Here is a 27,582-nt window from a genome sequence, read left to right on the forward strand (position 1 = left end):
GGGTTTGGTTAAATTTATAGTTTACTTTAGAAAGGATTGAATCTTTATGGGTTGAAACTTCATATCCAAGAACATGACATCCCTTTAAACTAGTTTATGTCCTCTTTTATATCTTTTAAGACTCTTTAAATTTGCTTCATATAGATCCTGCACACTTCTTATGTAGTTCATTCCTAGGTATTATGTTGTTGTTGTTTTTAAAGGGAGGGAAGAGTTGCAATCTCAAATCGGATTTATTTCTCCATTATAACTTCTAACTTGTTGTTTGTATAGTATATGAAGACTATCGATTCCTTGTATTACTTGTATATACTGTCTCTTTATTCAATTCTCTTACTGTTTGTAATTGTTTTCCAGTTAATTTGCTTATAGTCTCCTTGTTTGCAATAGTATCCTCTATAAATAATGGTAATTTTAACTCCTTTCTGTTTTTGTTTTTGTTTTTTTTTGTATCTCTAGTTTTTGTGTTTCCTAATTGCAGTTTTAATCCTCCAGAACAATGTTAAATAATAATGGTGGCTACAGACACCTTTGTCTTATTCCTGATTTTCATTGAGAATGCCTCAAGTAATTTCTCATCATGTGAGATGCTAACTTTGGGGTTGAGAGGCACATATTTTATGATGTTAGGAAGTAGCGATTTGTTCCTATCTTAAAAAAAAAAATCTTTCTATTAAGAAATAATTTTGAATTTTATGACTATTTCAGCCTCTATGAAGATAAACATAAATTTTCTTTTTAGATATGTTGTATATTTTAATAAATGCCTTGAGGTTTAACTACACCTGCATTCCTGGAGTAAAGTCCACTTACTTATGGTGCATAATTATTTTAATATATTGCAGAATTCTGTCAGCTAATATATAAAGGTTTTAAGATGACATTTATAAATAGATTGGTTTATAGACTGACCCTGTCTATTTTTTTTTTTTTTTTTCTGGAGGAATTCTTTTTTTTTTTTAACATCTTTATTGGAGTATAATTGCTTTACAATGTTCTGTTAGTTTCTGCTGTATAACAAAGTGAATCAGCTATATGCATACATATATCTCCATATCCCCTCCCTCTTACATCTCTCTTCCACCCTCTAGGTGGACACAAAGCACCGAGCTGATCTCCCTGTGCTATGCAGCTGCTTCCCACTAGCTATCTATTTTACATTCTGTAGTGTATCACTGCTACTCTCTCACTTCGTCCCAGCTTACCCTTCCCCTTCCTTGTGTCCTCAAGTCCATTCCCTATGTCTGCATCTTTATTCCTGTCCTGACCCTAGGTTCTTCAGAACCGTTTTTTTTTTTTTTTTTTTTTTAGATTCCACATATATAAGTGTTAGCATACGGTATTTGTTTTTCTCTTTCTGACTTACTTCACTCTGTATGACAGTCTCTAGGTCCATCCACCTCACTACAAATAACTCAATTTCGTTTCCTTTTATGGCTGAGTAATAGTCCATTGTATATATGTGCCACATGTTCTTTATCCATTTATCTGTCGATGGACACTTAAGTTGCTTCCATGTCCTGGCTATTGTAAATAGAGCTGCAATGAACATTGTGGTACATGACTCTTTTTGAATGATGGTTTTCTCAGGGTATATGCCTAGTAGTGGGATTGCTGGGTCATATGGTAGTTCTATTTTTAGTTTTTTAAGGAACCTCCATACTGTTCTCTATAGTGGCTGTATCAATTTACATTCCCACCAACAGGGCAAGAGGGTTCCCTTTCCTCTGTACCCTCTCCAGCATTTACTGTTTGTAGATTTTTTGGTGATGGCCATTCTGACTGGTGTGAGGTGATACCTCATTGTAGTTTTGATTTGCATTTCTTTAATGATTTTCTATTTTTGAGTTTTTGGTATCAAGGTTATGTTCATTTAATTAAAATTATTTAGAGACTTGTCTTATTTTTCTATGTTCTGGAAAATTTTAAATACCATTGTAATTATTTTTTTCCAAATATTTGGTAGATCTTCCCTCTAAAATTTGGGTCTGGTGCTTTGGGGGCCAATAGTGTTTGGTCAGTTTGCTCTCTGTCTCTCTCTAGCAATGATTCACAATTGAGAGTAGTTTAATTTGGACCAAGGAGAGGAGAGGTGGCTCAGAATGAAACATCTACCTTCTCTGCTTCCAAAGATGTAGACAAGTTTCTGAACATGTGGTTTGTTCATGTGATCAGTTTCTATGTATGTGCTGCTTCCTCTGGCTAGTTGATTGGAGCCTCAGTTGGGGAAACCTCTGATACCAGACCATGTGCCCCTTTGGATAGGTGTAGACCAAGGATTCAGGCACTGCACAATGTGTGTCTCCTCTTACCTTCAGGAGTGTTCTTCAAAACATTGGCTATTGGAGGCCAGGAAACTTGTTCTACATACTCCCTGCATGATTTCCTGCTTTCTCTCCATGGCTTTAGCTGTCCTTTGACACATCTTGAGATTTGAGGCTTAGCTGTCACTTTATTTAGCTGAGAATCGAATGTACACATTCTCTTTGTTGCTTTTAGATGACTTCTTAGAAGTATTGGAATGCTCACTTAATGACTTTATTTTCAAGCAAAAGGTAGTTAAGAAGCATTTTTCCTTTTTCTATTTCATGAATAAATTTTCAATTTATAAAATGCCTCTTGTACATCTCTCATTTTGGGGACCCAGTGTTTTATGAAGGACACTTTAAATTTTATCAATGCTGTTTTAGAATATATCAAGATGGTCACATAATTTTTATTCTTTGACTTATTAATGTGATGAAATGTATTAGTACACATTTAGTACTAAATCTTTTTTGCATTCTTCAGGTAAATATGTTTGAAAAGCTAACAATAAGAAAAGATTATATTTATTGAGTGTTTACCCACATACACTCAATAAGTATTACTAAATTCTTTGCACATATGTATTACCTTTTTAAATCCTCACCACAATTCTATTAAGTCAGTACTGTTAATATTTTACATTTGAGGAAATTGGGACTCCTTAAGGTTAAGTTGTAAGTTCACAAAGCTGGTATTAATGGTGAACTCAAGTTTTAACCAGGCTGACTGACCTTGTATCTTATTGTTTTATTATTTTAATGTAGTAGTAGTTTTAATTTACTAACATTTTATTAAATATTTTAAATCTAGTTTAGTATATCAGTAAGATTTTGTTGTAATGTCTTTTATGAATGAAATGAAAAAGTGAAATGAAAAGTTTTATATTTGCCCCTATGGTGTATTGGAGAGGTGATGGAAGTGGGAGTTATCCCTGTCTTAAATATTCAATTGTTGTCACTTATAAAGCCATTTAAGCAAGTTACTAATTTTACAAGCAATTATTCAACATCTTTTTCTGTTATTCCCAATGTTGTCATTCTTTTCAGTTCATCTATTTTTTTTCTTTTTAGGCAGGTTTTGGTACTTCTGTTTTAGGACTTGTCCTATATTCTTTAAATTTTTCATTTTTTTTTTTTAGTCCTATATACTTTATATGTATATGCCTCTGTACAGAATAAGTACCTATGTAATAGATATCTAGATGAATAGAAAAAGATCCAAATACTCAGTATGTGTTGCCACATTTTCCTCTGTTTGCTTCATGCTCTTTTATTGATTTCACCAAACCTGAGATCCTGCACCCACCCAAAAACCACATCTTAGACTCATGTATCAATTCTATGCTTTTGTTTGTTTGAATATATTTTTCTGATTAGTTAATTTTTAATTAACAATTTTCTTATAGTTTGCCTCAAATGAGTTTTAGTGTTCCTTTTCTAAATCTTGAGGTTAAAAGTTTAGTTTATTTCCTTTCATTTCTTTTAAAATATTGATCTAATTCAAAGGTATGAATTTTTCTTTTAGCCATTTCCTATATTATAGTAATCTTATTGTCATTATTTTATAAATAGCTCATAATTATAGTTTTGATTTTTCTTTTTAAAAACGTTTTCTTTGATACATTTCAAAACTATATTGTTTAATTCTACTTTTATTGGGTTGTTATTCGAGAAAGTGGTATACAATTTCTACCTTTGAGAATTTACGCAGTTCTTATTATGCCACAGAATGTAACCAATTTTGGTAAATGTTCCATAATCTTTGGAAGATAAGGTGGATTCTTGGTCTGTAAAAAGCTGTTCTATACATAATCATGTATTATGTTTAAAACTTCTGTATATTGTTTACACATATTATTTTTTCTTCTTGTTCTGTCAAAAGCTGATGATGGTATATTAAAATTTCCCACTTTATTTGTGTTTCTGACAATTTTTTTTATAATTCTGACAGTTTTGATTACTGTATTTCAATTCTATATTCCCTACTCGAAGGTTCATGACTCACATCTTTAATTTCTTTACCCTATATTTAACTTTTGTCAATAGAAATGACTTCTTTTTAAAATTTTACCTTGATTTAAATCATACTTTGATTATTTTGCCAGCCCACCTTTTTCCCCTTGATATGTCTTTGTAAGTTCTTTTATTTGGATCCTAGTCCCCCTGCCTGTAAGCCCTTTACTTTTAGTAGGGGATTTAATTCATTTACATTCATTCAGAGAGCAGATAAGTATAGCCTTATTACAATCATCTTACTTTAACATTTTTCTTTTTTGATGATGCCTTTTCTCCTTCCATATCTTTTGTTATGTGACACTCAAATGCACACATGCACACTTTTTTCTTTTATTAATTTGAGAGGCATATACATCTAAACTAGGACTATATCAAATGTACATATATGTGTTTCTTTCTTTTAAGGGTGGAACAAAGCATCATCTCAGGTCACTTGGGGAGTTACCCTTAGAAGTACACCAACATTGAGTCTTTCAAGGGGGGGCTCCCTCAGATTTTTAAGGCTCCCTGGAGTTGCTGAGGGGATCTTCCATAGGAGGTTACATGAGAAGCTCATTTGTCCAAGGAAACTAGATGTTAAAAGAACCTTTAAAGCTGTTAAAATAATTTTCTCCAGGAAGAGGGATGTGTTTTTGAGTCCAGGAGGAGGTTGCCTGGAAACTTCTGTATCATCACTCCCAAGGAGGGTAGGGATGGTTTCCTGGGAGGTGGTTATAAAAACCCAGAGAGCTGAGTGCTAAGAGCTATAACCCTAGGAGCCCAAGCCGGGAGCACTCCTGCCTTGATCATACTCATTAAAGAATCCGGACAGCTGGTGCAGTGATCAGAATCCATGAATAATTCTCCCAGTGCTGGGCCAGAGTACTTTTCAGATTGTGAACAACCACTCCTCAATAGCAACGCCTTGTGGAAGTGAGGAGGAATAGCTGTGGCCAACACATCTCACCCCAGGGCATTCTCTATTAGGTTTGTCCTTCAGACTAGTCCTCTTGGGTGTGAGTAAGTCCCTAGGGTCTGTAGATCACTGGAGAGAGAAGAAAGTCTCCAAAGGGAGCTACCAAACCTCCTGACAACGGGGCATTTGTTGGCTAGAGCAATTAACTGGAAAAACAAGGCATGTTACTATATTTTAAACCTCAAGTTTGTGGAATAGGTTATATCATGTTTTATTTGAATTGTGGTTACTTCTAAATTAAAAAATACATTTGAATTTTTTAATTTACCAAAATCTATACTGAAATAAAAAATTGTTGACTGTGTAAGATAGGAACTTTAGTCCAATTTTTACTTCTCCCTTCCACCTGCTGTCTTCTCAATATTTGTTCATATAACCCCAATGTTTGTTTGGATTTTAACCCCAAATTATTATTGGTTAGTTATAAGCTGTTAAATGATGTGCCAAGGCCTAAAATTATTTTAGATTGACAAAAATTATTTCAATGTTATCTTGTTTAATTTAGTTTTATTACACACAGTTCAGTCTCATATAATAACCATTCCTTTTGGAGATATTCATTTTGATTTATCTCTGGAAGGCTGCTATACATCTTTAAGTAATTTATTTTTCAAGAAGAGTGTTTTGGGGCTGTATGAGTAGCTGCCTTTTCTTCTTGGCTACTTATATGTGAGTGTTTTTTTTTTTTTTGTCCTTGAAATTAAGTGATCACAAAAGATTTTTTGATCTATATGCATTTTATATAATACTCATGATACTTTATACTTATAGTACTTTATGGTACATAAAGAGCCTGTTCATTTTGCAAATTTGTGTCCTTCCTCAACTCAGCAAAGTTTTCTTTTATTATTTTTTATTATTATCTTTATCTTATCCTTCTATTCTCCATCTCCTTTTTGGGATTCTTGTTTTACGTTTACCTTTTCTCTCATCTCTCCCATCATATCAATATTTTGTGGCATCATCTATCATCATCTCAAATTTATCATGTAAATCGTTAATTTATGGGAAATCTAACCTGCTGTTTTTTATCTTGATATTTAGAAAAACTTTATATAATCTTTACTGATTTTAGAAGATTTAAAAAAAAATAAATGCTTAGCTCTACTTTCACAGATAAAGTGTCCTCTTGAATCTTTTTGGGAACACACATCAGAATTCTTTAAAATGCTCTTCTGTTTGTTTGCTATGTCAGAGAGGAATCCCTGTGATTTCTGTTTTCAAGGTGATTCTCTCTTTCTAACCTGCAATTTATATTTAGGAGTATTTCCTCTATTTGCTTCACTGGGAGAAACTCAGCTGATTTTTTTTTTTTTTTTTTTTTTTTTTTTGTCCTGTTGAAGTCCTGTTCTCTAGGAGGAAATCCTGCATCTTAACCGTCCCATCATTGTTGTGCAATCCTACATTTCCTCATCTCTCATTTAGAAAGTGGAAGTGGAATTTAGTGTAGAAGTCCTTCAGTTCTTCTCCAGAAAGCCTTCTCTATCATGAGAGAAGTCATCAATAGTTTTTCTTTCTGCCTTCATTCCATTCCTTCCTGAAGATTTCTTAGCAAACATTCCTTGATTCCTTCTATTTTTCATATTTCAATTCCTAATGGGAGATTTTCCCTATTAAAAATTTCATATGAAATATTCATAAAAGTGGGGAACAAGGTACTAGTGCTTGTCTGTGATGTGTTTTAAGATATTTTATAATATGTTGTAATATACATACACATTTGTTATATTACATTATATTTTATATTATATACTATACACACCACACATGCTACATACACAACATGTTTTACAAAAATCTGTAATCCTTTGTTAATCTGTACCTGTGATAGTATACATAGCATGTATTCCAGACCGTTCCTAATCACTTTAGGACCTCAGAACACGTTACTGAGAAGACCAAGATAATTCAGTATGAATTTCCCCGACATCCCTTTCTCTGTATCCCAGATTATACTATCTTTCCTCTTTTCTTTCTTTTTTGTTTCTAATTAAGGGATCACCATCAATTACCATTTCTGGTTCTCTCAGTTTTTGATTCATCAGTTATGTTTTCCTTCCCTTGAAACTTCAGTTATCTCTACTCACTCCTTTTCCTCAGATGGAATATTTATCTAAATCCCTCTTTGAGAATGTAGTCTACACATGATGCATCCTCTTTATTTCCACACACACATGCCTCAATTTCCAAGCTTTTTCTACTAAAATAATTCTTGAAAATAATACATCTAGGGGTCTTTAACTATTTCCTTACTCTCTTTCTTCTCTTTGTCACCTAGGATATTATTAGTCATCCCTTCAATATCTTAGAAATCTTTTCCACCCTTGGTACCCTAGGTTTACCCTGCTTCTCTTCCGTACTCTGTGATTAATTCTTCTGCAGCTTTAGTAGCTCTTTTGATTTTTCCTTCTCCCTAAGATCTCTGGTACGTCCATGAACTCTCTCCTCCCAAAGTGTCATCCTTGGTGAATTCATCCAGTCTTGACACTTCAGTCCTCATCACTAGGCTGATGACAATTTTAATCTATAACTTTTTCTAGCACTTCTTCCTGAGATCCCAATGTTTTCCTCAACCACCTGATAGACACTATCTCCAAGACTCTTAGTTTGGATCCTCAGAATCTGGGACTCTCCTCCCTCTTTCTTCCTATATCCATCAGCAAACAAATACTGTCATCACTTTTTTTTTTTTGAAATTGGTTTTGTGTTTTTTTTTTTAATCCTTTTACTCATCTTGTCATCTCCACCTTGAGTCTCTTCTCTCCCTGCTAAAAGCCATCCCATATAGTACTCTTGTATCATATACAGTAAGGACTTGAACTTGCTGCCATTGCCTTCTCATAAGTAGAAATATGCACAAGCTCATCCAAGACCAATTCCTACTTTGAGCAAACATTCTGAAAGCTCTATTCATAGTCACATGTCATGTAAAAGTTTCATGATGCAAAAATACCTGCTTGCAAAATAGCAGTATATTCCTTTCAAGTCCCATTCCTTTCCATACCAGGACAGCAATGTTGTGAGTTTACATCTTTACAGTACAAAGATGTAAACTTAAAATATTTTTATTTTTCATCACTCTCAGGGAACCACATTCTGGGATTTACTTATCTCTTATGACTGATCACAAATAAAAAACTAGACTTGCCGTCTCTCAAGTAGCTCGCATAGTTTCTTGTAACATCCCCTTCTACATAGCAAATTATCCAACTTGGAACTTAGATTAAATCTCTGGTCTGTGACCAGAGAGACATAGTTTGTAAATATTTAGCTAAAAAATATTTTTAACTAATAGACATACTGAACTATGGGATTTTAAATGTTGCCATGCTATAGATCCTCTTATGTGAAACTAGTTTGGGGACCGGATCTGGGAGCCCCTCTGCAGAACTGTTCCCTTGGTGATTAAATCCCAGCATGTAGGGTTCAGCATTCATTGCCTGGTCAATGGTGGTGACTTATATTAGAGTCTGTGAAGCACTTTTATAATTCTATTTCACTAATCTGTATGATACCCTACGAGATGGGTTGAAAATGCTGTACTAGTCTCACTTGATAGATAAGAAAAGATAAGGGTTGGAAAAGTTGAGTGGATTAAGAAGGTGACACAGCTAGAAAGTGTCAGATTCTGGTCAAGAATTCTAGTCTCTGACTCCAAAAGCAATGTTTCCCCCTTACACAATATTATTTTGGATGAATGCATATCAGATGTTCCTGTATTTTTTTTAATGAGTCCCCTCTCTAATTTGAGTATGAGCTCATGAGTATCAGGGATCTGTTATTCATCTTTGTATCCCTAGATACTGTCACAGCCACAGTGGGAAGAGTTGTCCACTATGCTGATATTTGATAAATGAATCCATGCATAATAATGACTAACATTTACTGAGAGTTTCTTTGTTTCAGATGCTAATACTGATACTGCTTTCAGATGCTAATAACTTTATTGACTCATTTGATCCGTGCAACCACCTCATGAATTAGGTATAGTAATTATTACCTGTACTCTATAGAGGAAAAAAACTGAGGCAGAGAAAGGTGAAATAATGCACCCACAACCAAGAAGTGAGAGAGTCGGTATCTGAACCCAGCACTCATTTAGCCACTATGTTCTGCTGTCTTTTAGTATTTGAGTCCATTTTATAAAAATCAGATAATAATAATGGATGTAGTTGTTTTAAAACATGGCTACAAGTTCTTTGACGGTCCTCCCATGGAAAGGTGTGGGTTTATATCTTCTCCCATTGAATCTGGGGAGTTTGGTGAAAGTGATATTATGTGGCTTCCAAGACTGAGCCATAAATGGCCATGCGGCTTCTACCCTGTTACCTGGAACGTCTGTTAACAGACCACTGAACTGAGAGGAAAGTTATCTAACTAACTTGACGATGTCAAACTGTGAGGAAACCCAAGCCATCTAGAGAAGCCATGTGGAGGTGCCTCTGGTTAATTGTCCCAGCTGATGCTAGTTTTTTTTTGTTTTTTTTGAAATTGAACACTTTTCTCTTTATTACCATTGTTCACTTCTTTAAGTGTCTAGATTTTCGGCTACCATTTACTGGGCATCCACTTATGCCATACATTATATATTTTTTTAACACACACATACAAACACAACTTGCATTTTTTTTCATTTTTTAAACTGAAGTATAGTTGTTGTATAATTTTAAAATTTTTTATTGGAGTATAGTTGCTTTACAATCTTGTGTTAGTTTCAGGTGTACAGCAAAGTGAATCAGTTATACGTATACATATATCCACTCTTTTTTAGGTTCTTTTCCCATATAGGTCATTACAAAGTATTGAGTAGAGTTCCCTGTGCTATACAGTAGGTCCTTATTAGTTATCTATTTTATATATGATAGTGTGTATATGTCAATCCCAATCCCCCAATTTATCCCTCCCCCCCTTATCCTCTGGTAACCAGGATGTCCCAGCTCTGCTGTCAGACATGTAAATGACAAATCCTTCAGAAGATTCCTGTCCTGAGTGTTTGTGTCACTCCTAGCCATTCTAGTGTCCCCAACTAAGGGCCTGGACACTGTGGAGCAGAGATTAGGCAACCCCATTGTGCCTTGCCTGTATCCTTGATTCACAGAGCCTGTGAGCATAACAAATGCTTGTTGTTGTACGTATGCCACTAAAATAACCACAATAATGAGATTTAATCATTATTAAACACTCCCATATCCCGAGGCCACTTGCTTTCTGATAATAATACTCCAGAACTATTTAGTTGAAGCAATTAAATGCATCATGTGTTACGTACCCCACACCAGAGGGTGCTGCGTGTTAAGCTGATGAAAGTATTTAAAGAGATTGGCCTGTTGGACAGCTCCTTGTTTCCAGGAAAGCCACAGGAATATGGAATCTCTTGTTTATATTCTGCTGAGCTCAGTGGGTTGCATGTTTGTTCTTGGCTTCTTGCCCAACAAATCTTGGCAATCTTGCCACTCCTTCCCTGATTATTTTGCAACTGGTTATGAATTGCTGCTGCTGATGTACTGAGGTTTTGCTCTCCGCATAACTGGGTGCATTGGCTAGCTTTCTCAACTATGTAAGTTTACACTACCCTTAGATTTGCTGAGGAGTGACCAGACCTTCAGAAAGTGAAGAATGATTAATGATAGCTCAGACTTTCCTCCTGAGTCAGGATAGATTTACTTGGTTGTGTTCTTTGTGTATCATATTACGGACTAAGAATACGAGTTTGCTCCTCCAGGTCCTAGGCATCACTAAAAACTTAACAGATTTACAAAGCTTGGACGCATAAAAGACACAAAAGACCCTATTCCTCATGCATATGAGTTACTGCAGTTGTGATACATTCTCTGAGCCAAAACTGCTATTTGAACCATTCATTCATGGAAAAATTAATTGAGGACTATGTGCAAAGCATTTTGCTGGATATTAATGAATCTGCACCTAAAGCAGAAACACACTGCATTCATTTCCATTTCTTTTATGGTACCTGTACCCTGGAATGCTATGTCCTCCATCCACATGGTACCTGACACAGTTTAGGGGCTCAATTTGTATTTGTTGAATTAATATAAAACAAAAGTGATTTTTCCTTTCCTGGGAGAGTCTTTATTCATGAAGCCTTTCCTTATTCTTTCATCCTACATTTAATCCCTCTTTCCTCTAGGCTCCTAGAAGGACCCAATTTGTACTTTATGTATAATGGAGTTTGGATTTTCTGTTATAGTTTTATGTGTTCTGAGTTAATAAGGACCTTAGCACCCATTAAACAATATTTGGTTGATGAACCACTAAGCATTTGATATTGGACAAGTCTTTTTTTCTCTCTAGGCCTCAGTTTCCTCTTTTGTAAACTTAGGCATTTGAACTAGGTAAGTGGATTTCAGTCTGTGTGCTAAGAATGTCCCTGGCAGGATGGGAGAACAGCTAAAGTTTCTAAGACCTTCACAATCATATTTAAAATATAAATTTCAAGAAACGTAATGTAAAACACACAGATTATTTTGTAGTAGCCTGGCTTTTAAAAATATTTTTTTAAAAATAAAAAAGCGTCCTCATACAGGAGAAGTTTAGAAATTATTAATCTGTAGGTAGAAGGTTGGCAAACTATGACCTCCGGAACAAATCCAGCCAGCAGCCTGTGTTTGTATAGCACACAAACCAAGAAAGGCTTTTACATTTTAAAAGAATTGTTAAACACACACACACAACTAACAAAGACAGTGTGTGACAGAGACTGTATGTGTGACCTGCAATGCCTAAAATATTTACCGAAGTATTACTTTGGTCCCTTACAGAAAAAGTTCACTGATTCCTAATGTAGATCAAGGATGGAACATGCATGGCTTATATGCTGGTTCTCTCTTCTACCTTGCCTATGGCAGGCATCTTTAGTGGGTTATAGTATCCTTATCCATCTGCGTTATGATCCCCCTCCACTTAGTACTCCTGGAAGTTATTACCAATTTAGTGGAGTTGGCATTTTAGCCTCCAAGTTTTCATTGTATGGAATATCCATACTTAAAAGAATGTTGAGGTGGTCTCTGTTAGTGCCCCCAATCCTCTCTTTCTGAGCTTCTAGTACATTTTAGCTGACTTCCTTTGCCAATATCTGTGTGTCTTTTGCCCATGGGCTTTCTCCAAAATCACTGAAGCTGGCACCACTTCTACACATGGCAGGACAGGAATGCCAATGAATTAATACCCCTGGGAGCAACCTCAGGAGTCGTTGTATAAATACCCCAGCTCCCTTGCCTTTTGGGTAGGATAGTTATGAAGGATCTTTAACAAAATCTCCTGGAGTTTTCCCATGAGGTTAAGCCCCATTTGCTCATCATGGTAACTGGCAAAATGATGCACCTTTATTCTCTGTCTTGTCTTCCCTTTGACACCATTGTCTTTGCTGCTGGCGTTCTCTGTCTTCCAAATAAACTACTTATACTCAAATTCTTATCTCAGCGTGTGCTTCTGGGGAAACTCAAACCAAGACTGATTTCATACCCACTCCTTTATAGAAGTCATGCTTTTACAAAGACCTCTGACTTAAAGCTTCATGACCTTCAATTGCACATTCTGGAATTTGCTGCCTGCAGTTATTCATTTAGGGGACCACCCAATTTTGTGTGGTCTGATGTCTCTATTGTTGGCTCTGACATTATGGATGGGTCAAACAATTAATTTTCTTCTTGGATACTGGGAGCTTTCCAGCCCATTTTTCCAGACCCTTATTAGAGAAAACACTTCCTAGGTGCCCTTACAATGGAAAATTCACAACCAATAAACAATTGAATCTTAAGATTTACATTGGGCAGGCAGGTTGCTATAACAAGCTCTAATAATAACTTCATTTTTTCTCAAACCCTGGCAGAAAATGCAGGCAGCTGTGTCCAATTATGCTGAGCACAGCAAACTCAAACTTATTAAAGGTAGGAAACAGGCTGTTTCAGGATGTGAAAATCTCCACATAATGTGAAGATAATTTCTCAAGTGTGTGGTTTAGTTGCTGTTTTAGCTTTATTTTATTTCTCACTCCAGCACTAAGTTTTTAGTTCCCAGTATAGGGCATGGAATACAATCTTTGCTAATACCTACAAATCAGAGTTCAAATATATAAGCTCAGTTTCTGGACCAGCCAACAACTATATTGAATGACCCACACAAATCATTTGTTTCATTTATTGTTCAAAAAATGCAATTAATAATACCTCCTCGTAAGAGAGGAATTTTGGGTAAAGCTTATTTGGGGCTTTGAGATCTAAAACCAAGTTATGGAAAAAAGCAAGGTGGCAGAGCAATTTAATTAATTGGCTCATGGGTCTGCCTGGCATTTTGGGGCAGTATTTCAGGACAGGACTTTCATGGTCCTGAGAAAAAAAATAGATTTTTTATGATGTGAGAAAAAAGTATTTCTTCAAGTAACTTTTCCTCCTTTTACCACCTCTGGCTTCCCCAGAGAAGTTGCTTCCATCAACAACTTGTTCCATTGCCAAATGATTCTGATGATGTTTTCCAAGTATTTAAGTAGAGTTTTCCATGCTGCAACAGAGACCTGGTATAACTTTTCTCCTTCTTCTAATAGAAATAATTGATCCCTCAGCTTGCTTTCTCTAATGAGGGCCAGTCAGGGAGCAGCCTCTCTTCTCACTCTTCTACTAATTGAATATCTTTTTCTGCACCTTGAGATATTTTACAGCTGTTTTCAAAATAATGCACACAATTGTTTTTCATGCTGTCAAAGCTAGTTCCTTATTTTTCTAGACAACTTTCCTATCCCCCCACCTAAATTAGATCCCTTGTCATACTTATTCTTGTTACTGTGTGTTTTCACTTCATTGAACTTAGAGCTGTTTGTAGTTATGTATTCATTTCTTTGGTTATGTTACTAATATCTTTGTTTCCCCACCAGACTATATGCCCCAAGAGGACAAGGATTATATTTGTCCATTAGTTACCATATTCTCAGTGCCAAGTTTTTTCCAGAAACATGGTATTATTGAATGATATGGATTGTACATTAAATATACTTATTAACCCATTCATATTTATTAATATGTAATTATGTGATTATTATTTAATAATACTTTGTTTCATGAACACAGTGCTGGGGATGTACATATATACTATGCATATACATGCACATATACTATGTAATGTGTAACAGAGTACTATTTTATATTATATAATAATGTATAATATAAAATGTATAATATAATATATAGCATAATAATTATATGCATTACTATATACTATATAATATACATGTGCTATATATACACGTATGTATACATATATATGTATATATGTATGTATATATTTAGACAAACTAAATCTAAATAGCTCTTTCTCTTTCAAAATGCCCGTTTTGCAAACATTTTCATCAGAGGGAATAAGAAGCTTGTTGAAGTCTGTTGTCAAAGTTACATTTATTTTTAACTTTAAAAAAAAAACAGATTAAGTTTGTTTTTTATTGTTTCAGACTGAGAATGCACAATGCACTGGCTACATTTATATTAGTTACCATGGTTTCCAGTACTTCCCAAGAAAGGAGTGGAATTTTTCTCACCATGCAAAGATGTTTTTCCCTAACTTGTTTGTGCCCACATAATGTACCAGTTCGAATCATCTGCTTCTCTCCTCCCCATCTGTGCTGTTTGCAAGGGGCGGGGAGAAAAGGGAAAAAAAAAGCAGGTGAAAGAGTTAGACACAGCCTTCATTACATCAGTGATTAGCTCAAACGTAGACGCTCTTTCCTGTATCCTAAAGGCCTCTTACTTGCACAGTATAGATGTAGCATCAAGAGTACGTTTCCTTTCATCCAGTCACTCCGCCATGAACATGTAACAGTTTTTGTGGAGAAGGTAAGGCAGAGACCACTGGTTCTCTAGAGGTGGCACTGTCAGAAGAGATTTTTTTTTTAAAGCATTATTCATTTTAATTAATTAATTAATTAATTAATTTTTGGCTGAGTTGGGTCTTCGTTTCTGTGCGAGGGCTTTCTCTAGTTGCGGCAAGCGGGGGCCACTCTTCATCGCGGTGCGCGGGCCTCTCACTATCGCGGCCTCTCTTGTTGCGGAGCACGGGCTCCAGAAGCGCAGGCTCAGTAATTGTGGCTCACGGGCTTAGTTGCTCCGCGGCATGTGGGATCTTCCCAGACCAGGGCTTGAACCCGTGTCCCGTGCATTAGCAGGCAGATTCTCAACCACTGCGCCACCAGGGAAGCCCAGAAGAGATTTTTATGCTAATGGTTTTATTGATATTGCTGCTCTTGCTTTTAGTTAATTTTTTTTTTTTTGTGACCAATTGGAAGGATCTGCTTTTGCAGGGATGACTACCTTTGGTTCTGCTCTAATTACTTATCTGTATTATTGTCTCAATTCACCAAAAAAGAAAATGTGTTTTCCCTCGGAATGTATTATTACTCTGCATTCTATGGTTCATTTTCATTGCAGAAGCCATTGCCAAGTAAGCTTTCTTTTTTTTCAGTAGCCATTATTGTGTCCTAGCATGACTTTCTGTTAATAATAGCTCTCATTTACTGAACAGTTGCTATGTGCTTGGAGCTGTGGTCAATGCAATAAGGTCAATATTTGCTTCACCCTCAAAATAACCCTGTAAGATAGGTGGTATTATTATCCCCATTTCATAGATGAGAAAACTGAGCCAGAATTCAATGCACAGACCTAGGACAGTAAAACAGATCTTTCTAACATCAGGCTTTTCTTAACTTGTTCACTTAAGAAATTTACTGACAACTTACTATGACCTAGGTAATTTTATATGTGCTGGGAAAATAAAAAATTCTTTCTCTCAGGAAGCTTCCATTCTACTGGTCTTTACAGTGCTGTGCTATCTCTCACATGTCTTGTTGAAACCAGAGGAACATTTTGCCAGAAAATATTGGGATATTTCATCCTAAATTATGCTAACCCATATGTCAATTAACTGGCTTGTTTATTTCTAGAGAAAGAGGCTCTAATAGAAAAGTTTGGAGTGCCTGCTTAACCTATCATTCTCTTCTCTTGGTAAGTTCCTGCCACTTGCAAGAATAGTTTGAGGTGTCACATTACCCTCTCAATCTCCCATGGCCATAGCTGATTGGCTCTTAACCATGGCTAGGTAAATCAGATTTTTTCTCAACCTAGAATTTCAAATTAGAAATTAGAGATACTTAAAAAATCACTTGTTATTTGAAGAGAAGAGGTTTAAACTTTTTTTTTTTTTTTGTCATTCTTGGTTACGTGCACACAGGAATAGAGAAAGTTTGCCTTGAGATTGAGAGAGAGAATAAGAAGAGAATGGTAGAGAAGGGGGCAACTAAGTAGATAAATACAGAGAAGCAACAACACAAATTTGTGTGATCTCAAAAAGAAGGAAACCCAGTGGGTACTCTCTTAATATGGCCCCTGAATTCCTATTTCAGTTTCTGCTTCTGGGGAACCTGCCTATGAGAGTTGATAGCAGGAGTGCTCCTAGGAAGCAGCTTGCTGGGAGTGAGTTTGGAGTGGGATCCCTCACCACCAGTTAGAGATGAGGACACTGGCACCGATGGCAGGTGACGTAGCAGCAACCCCTACGTGAAGCTACAGCGCACTTGTTAAGCTAAGACTTTGACCCTCTGTGGACTAGTACAATATAAGAGGAAGGAACACGCCATCTCATGCAGTATCTCAAGCATTTGAAAGATGCAGGAAGATACTAATTATAATGATCGTATTGTGCTGACCACCACTGATACCTCAAGAGGGCAAAAGGTAAGCCCAGGAGAATCAATACCCATTTTCAAGTGAAGCATGAGGGTCGGAAGTCCTCCTTGGCAGCATCTGAAGAGACCTTTATCACCTGCAGCTGGAGGGCAGCAGAGCTGAAGACTATGCAGATAACGTGACCGGGAGATCAACAGAACTTTGTAGAAAGGTGAAGTTCTCAGCTTGGGCAGGTCTCCTATGACAAGTCAGGGCCCATAGAGGAGTGTGGTCCTGAGATTGGAATCAAGGTACCTCGGTAGACGTTCTTGAGCAACTTGCACTTCCAGGTGCCCTTGATCCCTCTGTGCCTGCAGAAGTGTCCGACTTCCCCTTGTTGGAAGATAGAACTCACCCTGCCTGCCAACCCCTGCCTTTAGCTTGAGGCTATAGAGAAATCTCAAATGAGACAAGTGCCTTAGGAGATAATGCTGGTCTTTAGGATCTGCCTTGTCTTCCTCCCCTCCTGGTTACCAGGCCAATTACCAGAGGCAGATGGTAACAAAGGCTGAATCTGCTAAGGTGTGGAAGGAATTATATGCCAAAGCGGCCACACGATTTGGCTGTCATATATTAACTGAAAGTACAGAGGAGGCCTAGTTGGATTCTGAGGGTGCAGAATTAAGGCGGGGAGAATATTGAACTGGATTATAGAGAGCTTGTTGATGCAGGAGCACTCTCCCATGTCACAGGACTTTACACCCTCTTAGGACTCTCAGAGCTGGTCCTAATACATTTCCAGGATAAGCCTTAGAAGCTTGGTTAAAGTGGCATCCCACAGTAAATGGCATAGAGATGCAGAACTGCCATGGCAGACAGTGGAGAAATGTGTCGGAAGAGATGAGAGAATGGCATGCTAGAATGAGTCTTCTGTATGAGAACAGAAAACCCACCAGACAGTGATATCCTGGGGAGGACCCTGAGAACACTCCATTTACCAGAGTGTTGCAGAACACACTGGGGAGGACAGTGCCTTCAGCATGTGGTCCTTGAGAAACTCAGTGGGGGCTATCTGTATAGGCGGGGACTGACAGTACGAGATTCTGGTACAGAACTGAGATTCCTGGTAGCAGTGGGGATAATAGGATTCCAGAGTATCAGAGGCTAACACTTAGTCATCAGTAACAAGGTGGGCTTAATTATTCTAAAGGGCGGCAAGGTTGGAATGGCATCTAAGGATCCTGAACTATGGGAATCAATGAGATCTCTAATAAAGCCCTCTCTCCATAAATCATGACCTTCCAAATCCTTATTTCAAGCTTGCATCTAAGGGATCTAACATAAGATAACCCCTTTCCCAGCCCCCCATCCACAGATCTGTCCTTTCTAGGCTTTAGCAGTTTTGAAAGGATAGGAGAGAAACCTTCTTGTTCCAAAGTTTCTATCTGGACCTCCTAGGAAGTTGCCAGGCAGGAATAGCGGCAGTTGGTATGTATCCTGTCATCAGAGCCAAAACAGACATCTTTCCTCAACCCAACATGATGGCCCTGAAAATGCAGCTTGAGTAGGTTGTTGAGGGAGCAGGAAAAGCGGTCCTGTGGCTGTCAGATGGTGTGAACAGACACAGGCAAGGCGTGTGGCCTCCACTGGATAGACGAGGCTGAGCCCGGGTGAGTCAGATAGCAAGTGAGGGTCCAATGTGGTCACAAGAATGAGTCCCAACAAAATAAGTATGTACATTCATAAATGACTTGGTGCTTTTTGGTCTGTTTCCTCATTGGATATTGTATTAGGTTAAGTTATTTTTGGTTACGTGCGAGAGGAATGAAACTTGAATTAAATTCAGTCCAAGAAGGAAATTTATTGATTCACAGAATTTGAGAAAGGGTTGAATAAAAATACACGAGAAAAAGGCAGATAGACAACTGAACTACCAGAACGAATGGATCCCGGAACTCAAATGCTGCCAAGTCTTTCCCCCTGACGCCCAGCACTGCTTCTTTCCAAAGTCAGTTTCATTCTCTCTTACTACAGCCTGGCTGGCTCCTGAAGGAGCAAAGAAAAGTGTCTGTAGCTTTTGAGTTTTCTATCTGTATGTCTTCAGTCTCCAGAAAGAAAAGAGTCTGACTCTGTCTGGTTCAAAGTACAGACATTGTAGGAAATGGAACTGGTTAGTTTGACTTGAGTTAGTTGCTTACCTACAGACGAATCAACTATAACCAGAAGGGCATGGACGGGCAGGCTCAAATATGACACTTCCTAAGGAGAAGGATGGATACTTGGTCATCACCTCCGTGGGTTTCCATTATAAAGCCTCAGGGCAATCCTGAGTGGAAGGCAGAGCAGGGTTGCAGGGTTACTCACTTTCGGAGGCACTGAACATAGAATCCAGAGTCTGGGATTCAGTGGGAGCATGTTGGTGGAGGAAAGAGCTGTAAACTTAGAATCAGAAGGAACGAAAGTCCAAGTAGTAGCTACCCCATTAACCTTGTGAACAAGACTGTATCACTTACCCTCTCAGAGCCTTTGTTTCTTCACTGTAAAATGGGAGGGATTATGTTTTATGTATGTTTTATGTATTATGCTGGGATTATGTTTTATGTATATTTTTTATTACTGTAAAGTAATCCCAACATAGTACTTGCCATGTTATCCAAACTGAATATGCGTTTTCTGAATTGTAATATCGTAATAGCCCACCATCCATTTTTAAACCCAGTAAACGTTCATTCAGAAAAATAAGTATGGACTTTGGATACACACACACCCAGACACACAAAGGGTCTGCATTATTATTCTACCCCTGGCATGGCCATATTAGAATTTCTCCATTTATCTGATCTATAGCTCACATAAGATCATTATGACTATGGAGAACTCTGGTGAATTTACACATGCTATCAAATGCGGTAAGTGTAGGAACATGCAATAGAAACTGCACTTATCTAGTGCTTTCATATCTGAATACTTATTCCAGGTCAATATTTTTGGAGCTTGTATTATTTAGACATGTTTCGGCTCTACATTTCACTCAGCATATATAGATACAAGCTTTCTAAGGATTTCTGAAATAGCTATTCTCCTTTCCTTTTTCTGTTCTGTTTTTCTGGGTCTGTTGGACAGATCTTCCTAGAGAAGAAAGGAAACACATGTTAATTTTGTTTGCCTGGAGAAGGAACCTGTCTCTTGCAACACACCTGCTCATTTCTAGCTCTGGACCTGAGCCACACCTTCCCTAGACTGCTTCATTTCTGGGGAAATAGCCATGGTTTTTAAATTTTACCTGGAGTGAGGCCTGAAAGGGTCATTTTAGTTCTGAGCTTGGTTTCAAGAGGCTCATGTCCCTCTTTTCATTGGCAGGGCGTTTACAAAGGATGGCCTCAATAGACTGAATTCTCAGGACAGTGAGTTAGTTCTATTCAGGCCTGGAGGCAGACCAAGAGGGACAACTTCCCTATAAGAAAAAACAGGCCATTCAGGATTTGCCCGTTTCCACCTGTGCCCCTCCTTGTTTACAAAGCGGTGGCAATGTTTGTGTTGAATGGCTTAGAGCACAGGAGTGCTTTTTCTGGAAATAGTTGTAAAGAAGTCAAAACAAAATCCTCTAGTTATTCCATTTCTTAACTTTTTTCTTCCCCTTTTGCTGCACCCCCTACAGGAGCTAAAAGCAGCACTGCCCTTTGTATGCACCTTGGAGCTAGGAAGTTCCATACTGTCTTAGCCTGAGTTTTCAGAAAGCAGAGCCTGAGAAAAGGCTTTTGTGGTACTATTTTATGAAGGGGATGCAACTCCAGGGAGCCTGACTGAAGGAGAAGGGGTGTGAGGCAGGGAAGGTGTGGGAACCAATGAGCCAATGTAAGCCATGTGACCAAGTTAGCAATCACTTGGTTTGAAGTGGGACTGAGCTCCATCTTGGAGGGCTGTCTTCAGAGAAGTTTACAGATCGCTTCTCAGGACAGTTCATGCAAGGCAAGAAGGAAGACATTGATCTGCTCCCCCCAGGCTCCCATTGGTCCATGGTTCTCCCCATGGGGCATTAAATCCCTCATGATTCCCAGGAGCATCCACCACTCCAGCATCCGAGGGACACACCTGAGGAAAGAGGTGAGCAGTGCACAGAGCACACCTGAGGTGTGACGTGGTGGGCTGTGTGTGCAGGGAGTTAGGTCTATATAAAGACACCTAGGAACACAGAGTTTCAGCTGTGGGGTGGAGGGGAAGGAATCTGTATTTTGTTTAGGTTCTCAGGTTATTCTGATTCAACCTATCCACAAGCTAAAGTTCAGAAATCACTTTTATAGATTATGACTACCTCTAACCATAAACGTTGACATGCCTATCAGTTGTAACAATGGGATATGTGAGCTTTTTTTTTTTTTTTTTTTTTATAAATTTATTTATTTTATTTTTGGCTGTGTTGGGTCTTCGTTTCTGCGCGAGGGCTTTCTCTAGTTGTGGCGAGCGGGGGCCACTCTTCATCGCCGGGCATGTGGGATCTTCCCAGACCAGGGCTCGAACCCGTGTCCCCTGCACTGGCAGGCAGATTCTCAACCACTGCGCCACCAGGGAAGCCCGATTTGTGAGCTTTTGAGAAGTATTTTTCTTTTATGACCTCCTAAAGGCAAAATCATAAACATATACACTCACACAGGTGTGTGTGTGTGCGTGTGCGTGTGTGTACGGGTTGAACACAGGGTACAAGGGAAATAGTTTGAATTCCATAAGCTACATGAGTTTAATCTGTATGGAAAGAAGAATTGATGAGTTTTCCCCAAATCTTCCCAAACTTCATGCATATTTGTAGGAACTGTGATTTTTCAAATGTCTTACATGGACTCAGCTCTCAGTTATCCTTTGCCTGCTTTGTGAATTATGAGCGTCAGGTTTGTCTCCATGGCCAGCATGCCAGGCTGACTGGCTTGCCTTCCCCACTGCGGAAAGCATGTGTTTACCGAGGAAATAGCCACTCAGTTTTAACATTGGCCTCAGCAAAAAACCTATTTATGAGGGCAGATCCAGTGCTCTTGCAAAATTAAAATCTGACTTGAACACCTTCCAAAACCAAGCTGAAATGGCTTTTGGATTATCCATGCTAGTGGATTATTCACACTACTGCTCTCCTATTAACAAACAGTTATTCAGAGTTCACCATCCAGACAGTCTCAAAACTATGAACGGGCTATGTTGCAACTCAGTTGCATGTAACTCACAACATGTTATCATGTAAGCTGAGTGAGGAATTGTGGTGAGACCCCTACCTAGGTCAGTTGTTCTCAAAGTGTGGTCCCTGAGCAGCAACACCAGTATCACTTGGGAACTTGCTAGAAATTCAGAAAGATCATTAGCTTTTTGTTTAATTACATATGCACATTGAAAAAATTGTAATGCATAAAATGAACTGCCTTATCAGGTGTTGTATCTCCAACTGCTAGAAGTATTTAAGTAGAGACTGGATAGATTGTCAGAGGTTTTTGGAAGAGATTCTTGCTTTAGATGAGATGTTGGATAAAAGCGCTGCTAAAGTTTCTTCAGACACTAATGTTTTTTTTTTACCATATCAGCAGGAAGTAAGTGATCAGAGTATCTTATCTTTGTGTTTTAGTTTGGATCTCATAGATGGTTCATGCAGCCACACTAGTACATGACTTTCAGATCATTGTGAGTCTTTTCCTGAGTTTTGCTGCCATATCCACATGCACTCCAAAATAATTATTTACGAACTGTTTTCCAGATTGGTCTTATCTGTAATCAGAATTTCTGAGGTTTCTAAAGACTTTAAAAAATAATGAAAACCAATCAAATAGACCTGTGCTAGGGAGGCGATAAAAATGTTTTGCATTATGATTTAGCTGACCCATGTTTTCATTTTTTATCACAGAAAGGTAATTGTTATTAACATGATTTGTCACATTTTAGTACAAAGTGTTGTCATGAGTAACGGTAAGGAAATAACCTTTGTATAGCGCTTTGGAGGGTACGAAGTGCCTCCTCATATACGAGTACACTTTATCCTTATAGTGACCCTATCAGCATTTATGATTATTATCACTCTTATTTTATGCAAGAAGCACCTGGCACTGGAGAGCTCAGTTACTTATCTAGGAGCACAGTTAGTTACTGATGTAGAGAAGGGGAGTCCAGGTCATTGACTTTATCAAGTCCATTTTCTTTCCCTTATATCAGTGGTTCTAAAATGTTTTGCCTTAGGATCCCAATTATGGAGGACCCCAAAGGTCTTTTGTTCATGGGGTCTATATCTGTGGTTTACCATATTAGAATTTAAAACTGAGGAAATTTTTTAAACATCTTTATTAAAACTGAGGAAATTTTAAAATACTATTTACTACTTCATTTAAAATAACATTAATAAACCAATTACATCATAATACCAATATATATTTTAATTGAAAAAATCATTTTTCAAAACAAAAAAATTAGTGAGAAGAGTTGTATTCTTAAACACTTTAAAATATCTCTTTAATGTTTGGATCAATAGAAGACAACTGGATTATCATATTTTCTTTTGCATTTAATTATTTGCAAGATGACATTTTGGTTGAAGAGTGTGAAAAAAATTTGAACACCCAGAGATACATGGTTGGAAAAGAAGGCATATTTTAATCACCTTTGTAGATACTTGTGGATATTTTTCTGTGATACTATACCAACACTCAACAAGTGATAGTTTCTCAGAGATCTGTTGTGATATGCAACCTGAACGCTTTTCAATGAAATTTTGTACTCTGTTACGTTGTGATACAATGGCCTTCCTGGATTCTGAATGAATATTTTACAAGTGTAAGATTTGATGACTTCATGCCATGGTTACTTGAAAAATATTGATTCACTGAGTTATGAGGATTTTTCAAATATTGTCACATTTTATTATATAGTACCAAAAAAATCACATCTGTTAATGGCATCATAATGCTATAGGGAAGAGTTCTTATGTATTGGGAAGCTGTCAGGTTTATGGTCACAGACACAAGGTTTTCAGAACTCTCATTTTCCATTCAGATCTTATCTTTAACAACAAATATTAGTTGTTTTCCTTAAAGTGCCAGGCTTACTTCATTTTTCTCAAGAAATTCTCAAGAAAATATTTTTATGTCAGATTTCCAAGTCTGAACAACCAGAGTTTACATTTCATGGAAAAAAGTCCAACTAGTTCAACTTACAGTTAAACACTCACACAAACATTATTCCTCAAGACAATCATCATACGTTGTTATGCGGCAGTGATGTCTCATGCATACTTCCCATTTCATCATTTAATCACATACAATATTGACAAGACGTGTACTCAAGATTAAAATATAAAAATTTAATAATTTATACTGCTTCCACAAGAATATTCTTTGCTGGAAATTGGCCTTTTTTTTTGAGTGTGTGATGGTGAAGCATGTAACAGTTACCTACTAGGACAGTCTGGTACCAGTGACTTGCTTTGTACAAAGGCACCAGTAATTTTCTCACCATTGTTTTTGCACCTTCAGTACAAATGTCAATCCAGTGAAAAAGGCAAATAATGTCTTCGTATTATCAGGAACACAGTTTTGAGCTCATGGGTGTCTTAGCAGGGTCTTGGGGACTTCGGTGTTCATGGAAGAATTGCTACCTTACATCAAGCTGCCCTTCTTTTAAGTAGCTGGATTTTGAAGAAGTTGATATTTCACTCCATTATACAGATGCCAAACTGCTTAATGTTGCTGACACCAACATTTTTGATTTTTTGCTGCTATGGCCCATTTTGAACTGTTCTCCTCCTTGCATACTACACTGCAGTCGCTCTAAACTTTCCGTTCTTTTAACTCACTTTGTTCTCCCTAGTTCCTGGACTTCACAAACATTGGTCAGTCTGCTGGGAATACCACTTCCTTCTAAACTGTGAGGCTAGCTCATCCTCAGGTATGAGCTTAAATATCATTTTCTCAAGGACATGCTCACTGACACCTACAGTCAAAGATATTTCTTCTAAACACCTATTACATGGCAGGGCATAGGCTAGGTATTAGGCACACATTTGTACATATTGGGTATCCATCGTTATTACCTGTCGGCAGAAAAAGATAATTCTGATTAATCTAGGTAATTCCATTACTTTTATATTTATAGGTAAAGTCAGTCAAATTCAGGGTCTCTTTCCCCTGTCCTCCTTCCTGATGTAGATTGTATCATCCAGGGTTTATTCAAGATTGTTATTGATGGGAATGGGTCTTCCAAGGCTTGGTCTGCATCCATCTACCCTGGCGCCCACCAAGACATGCAGTAATACTGTGGTGCTCTCTGATAGCGAGCCTCCATCCATTTTGGCATCTGCAGATGAGAGGGTGCACTTCCAGCACAAAACCTGCTACAAATGGCTGCAATATACAGTCTATCCTCATTATCCATAGATTCCATATTTATGAATTTGCCTACTTCATTTGTTTGAAATCCTAAAATCAATTCATTTATTTTGGCATCTGCGGCTGATTTGTGTACCCTCCTACGTGAAACCTACTGGGACTGGCTGCAATAAACAATCAATCCTCATTATTTGCAGGTTCCATATTTGTAAATCTTCCTGTTTGCTATAATTTACTTATAATCTAAAATCAATAGCCATGGTGCTTTCACAGTCACACGCAGACATACGAAGAGCAGCAAAAGATTTAAATTGCTTGATGTACACGTTCCCAGTTGAGGCTGAACACAGTTATACCCTGCCTTCTTGTTTCACTCTCATACTGTACGTCAGTCTCCTGTTGAGTCTATTGAGTTCTGTGTTTTTCACTTTTTTGAGCTTTCCACTGGTGACTTTGCTGTTTAAAACGGACTCCAAGCATAGTGCTGTCTAGTGTCCCTAAGTACAAGTAGGCTGTGATGTGACTTATGGAGAAAATGCATGTGTTAGAAAAGCTTTGTTCAGACATGAGATATAGTTGCTGCTGGCTGTGAGTTCAAGGCTAATGAATTAACATTACGCATGAAATAAGGTGTCTTTAAACACAAACACACAAAAAACAAGGCTGTGTATTGATCAGTTGACAGAAATGTTGTGACCAGAAGCTCACAGGAACCTAACCCTGTATTTCTTCTAGGAGCAGTGGTTTTAATATTTGCAAATTCTGTATTTGTGACTACTTTATAGAACTTAACTACCATGAATAACGAAAATTGACTGTACCATTTTCCTATGACTTTCTCTGGTCACTGAGTAGATAGCATGACTCTGAATTCTGGCTCTAGCTCCACCACATACTCATTGTATGGAAGACCAGGAAACATTTCAAAGAAACTTGTCTAAGTACGGAACAGAACTCTGGCTAGTCTTGAATGGTTTCCCCCAAAACAAACTGTTGAAGTCCTAACCCTGGTACCTGTGAATATGACTTTATTTCGAAATAGGGTCTTTGCAGATGTAAGGTGAGGTCATACTTGATTAAGGTGGGCCCTAAATCCAATAACGGGTGTCCTCATAAGGAGAGAGAGATTTGGAGACAAAGAGACAGAGAGGAGACACACAGAGAGGAAGTCCCTGTAAAGATGGAGGCAGAGATTGGACTTATGATGCCACAAGCCAAGAAACACCAAGGATTTCTGGGAACTACCAGAAGCCAGGGCAGAGGCATGAAACACATTCTCCCCATAGCCCCCAGAAGAAACCGACCCTGTGGACACCTTGATTTTGGACTTCTAGCTTCCAGGCCTGTGAAGGAATACATTTCCCCTGTTTTAAGCCTCCCAGTTTGTGGTACTTTGTTACAGCAGTCCTAGGCAACTAATACACACCCTTTAACTGTTTAAGGTAGTATCCTTGATAAGAGCCAGCAGAAAATAACTCCAAATAGACCTATAAGAAAATGGGCATTTCATCAGTCTCACTGTGATGGTTCAGAACGGACAAGTCCTGAACTAATTAACTGGAAATTCTAGCCTCCAGATTTCACGTAGCGGGAGTCATGGAGAGAAGTAGGACGCCGGAGACCTGGCTCATGGGCAAGTTTCTGTGTGTGGTATTTCACACTCTCAGATCAAATGCTGTTTAAAGGAGGAATGATAAATATTAATGTAGCACCTGCTGCAATTCCTTTCAACTAGCAGGAGCTGACAGAGTGTGGTGCGTGCAGTGAGACCCTGCGGAAGCAGCTCCGGACACTCCTGCAGGCTTACGTCAGCGATCCTTCCCAAACCAGACCTGGTGGCTTTGCTAATTGGCCCTCTGAGGTGGCCTGTCACACACCAGCACAAGGGCCCTAGACAACCAGAGGGCTGGCAGCACAGGGGTTCCATCCACTGCCTCTTCGGTAGGCTGGTGGGGAAGGGTGCTGCTGACCACATTTCCCTTTTCCATCCAAGTTCCTGGAGATTTGCTGGTGGAAAGTTAGCTGCTTCCTCTGGAAGTGAAGCAGCCACGTTTCCTTAGCAAGTTTCCCTGAGGTGGAATTTGACTCGTTTGCCACCACTCCCAGCTGCTGTAGGGGCCATGCACCCCCGTGAAGCTGGCAGGAACATTTGAGGGGGATATACCTTCCCCATGCATTGAGTCATTCATGGGGGCACCAGGGCCTGAGAATCCTGCATAGGAATGAACTGAAATCAAGCAGGCTGCAGTAAGTACCTGTACCTGTGTCTGGGCCTGCCTCTAGCAGTGTGAATT

At 38.1% G+C, this 27,582-nt stretch overlaps 1 long non-coding RNA gene across 1 annotated transcript in view; it reads left to right on the forward strand.

The window, feature by feature from the left end:
• LOC309624592 overlaps nt 1-27,582 on the forward strand; it is a 63,400-nt gene that overhangs the window by 31,066 nt on the left and 4,752 nt on the right. The gene's annotated exons all lie outside the window — the stretch shown is intronic.

Source organism: Balaenoptera borealis, assembly GCF_965194805.1.
Source record: "Balaenoptera borealis genome assembly, chromosome: 2".
In the NCBI taxonomy this organism is placed as follows: domain Eukaryota; kingdom Metazoa; phylum Chordata; class Mammalia; order Artiodactyla; family Balaenopteridae; genus Balaenoptera; species Balaenoptera borealis.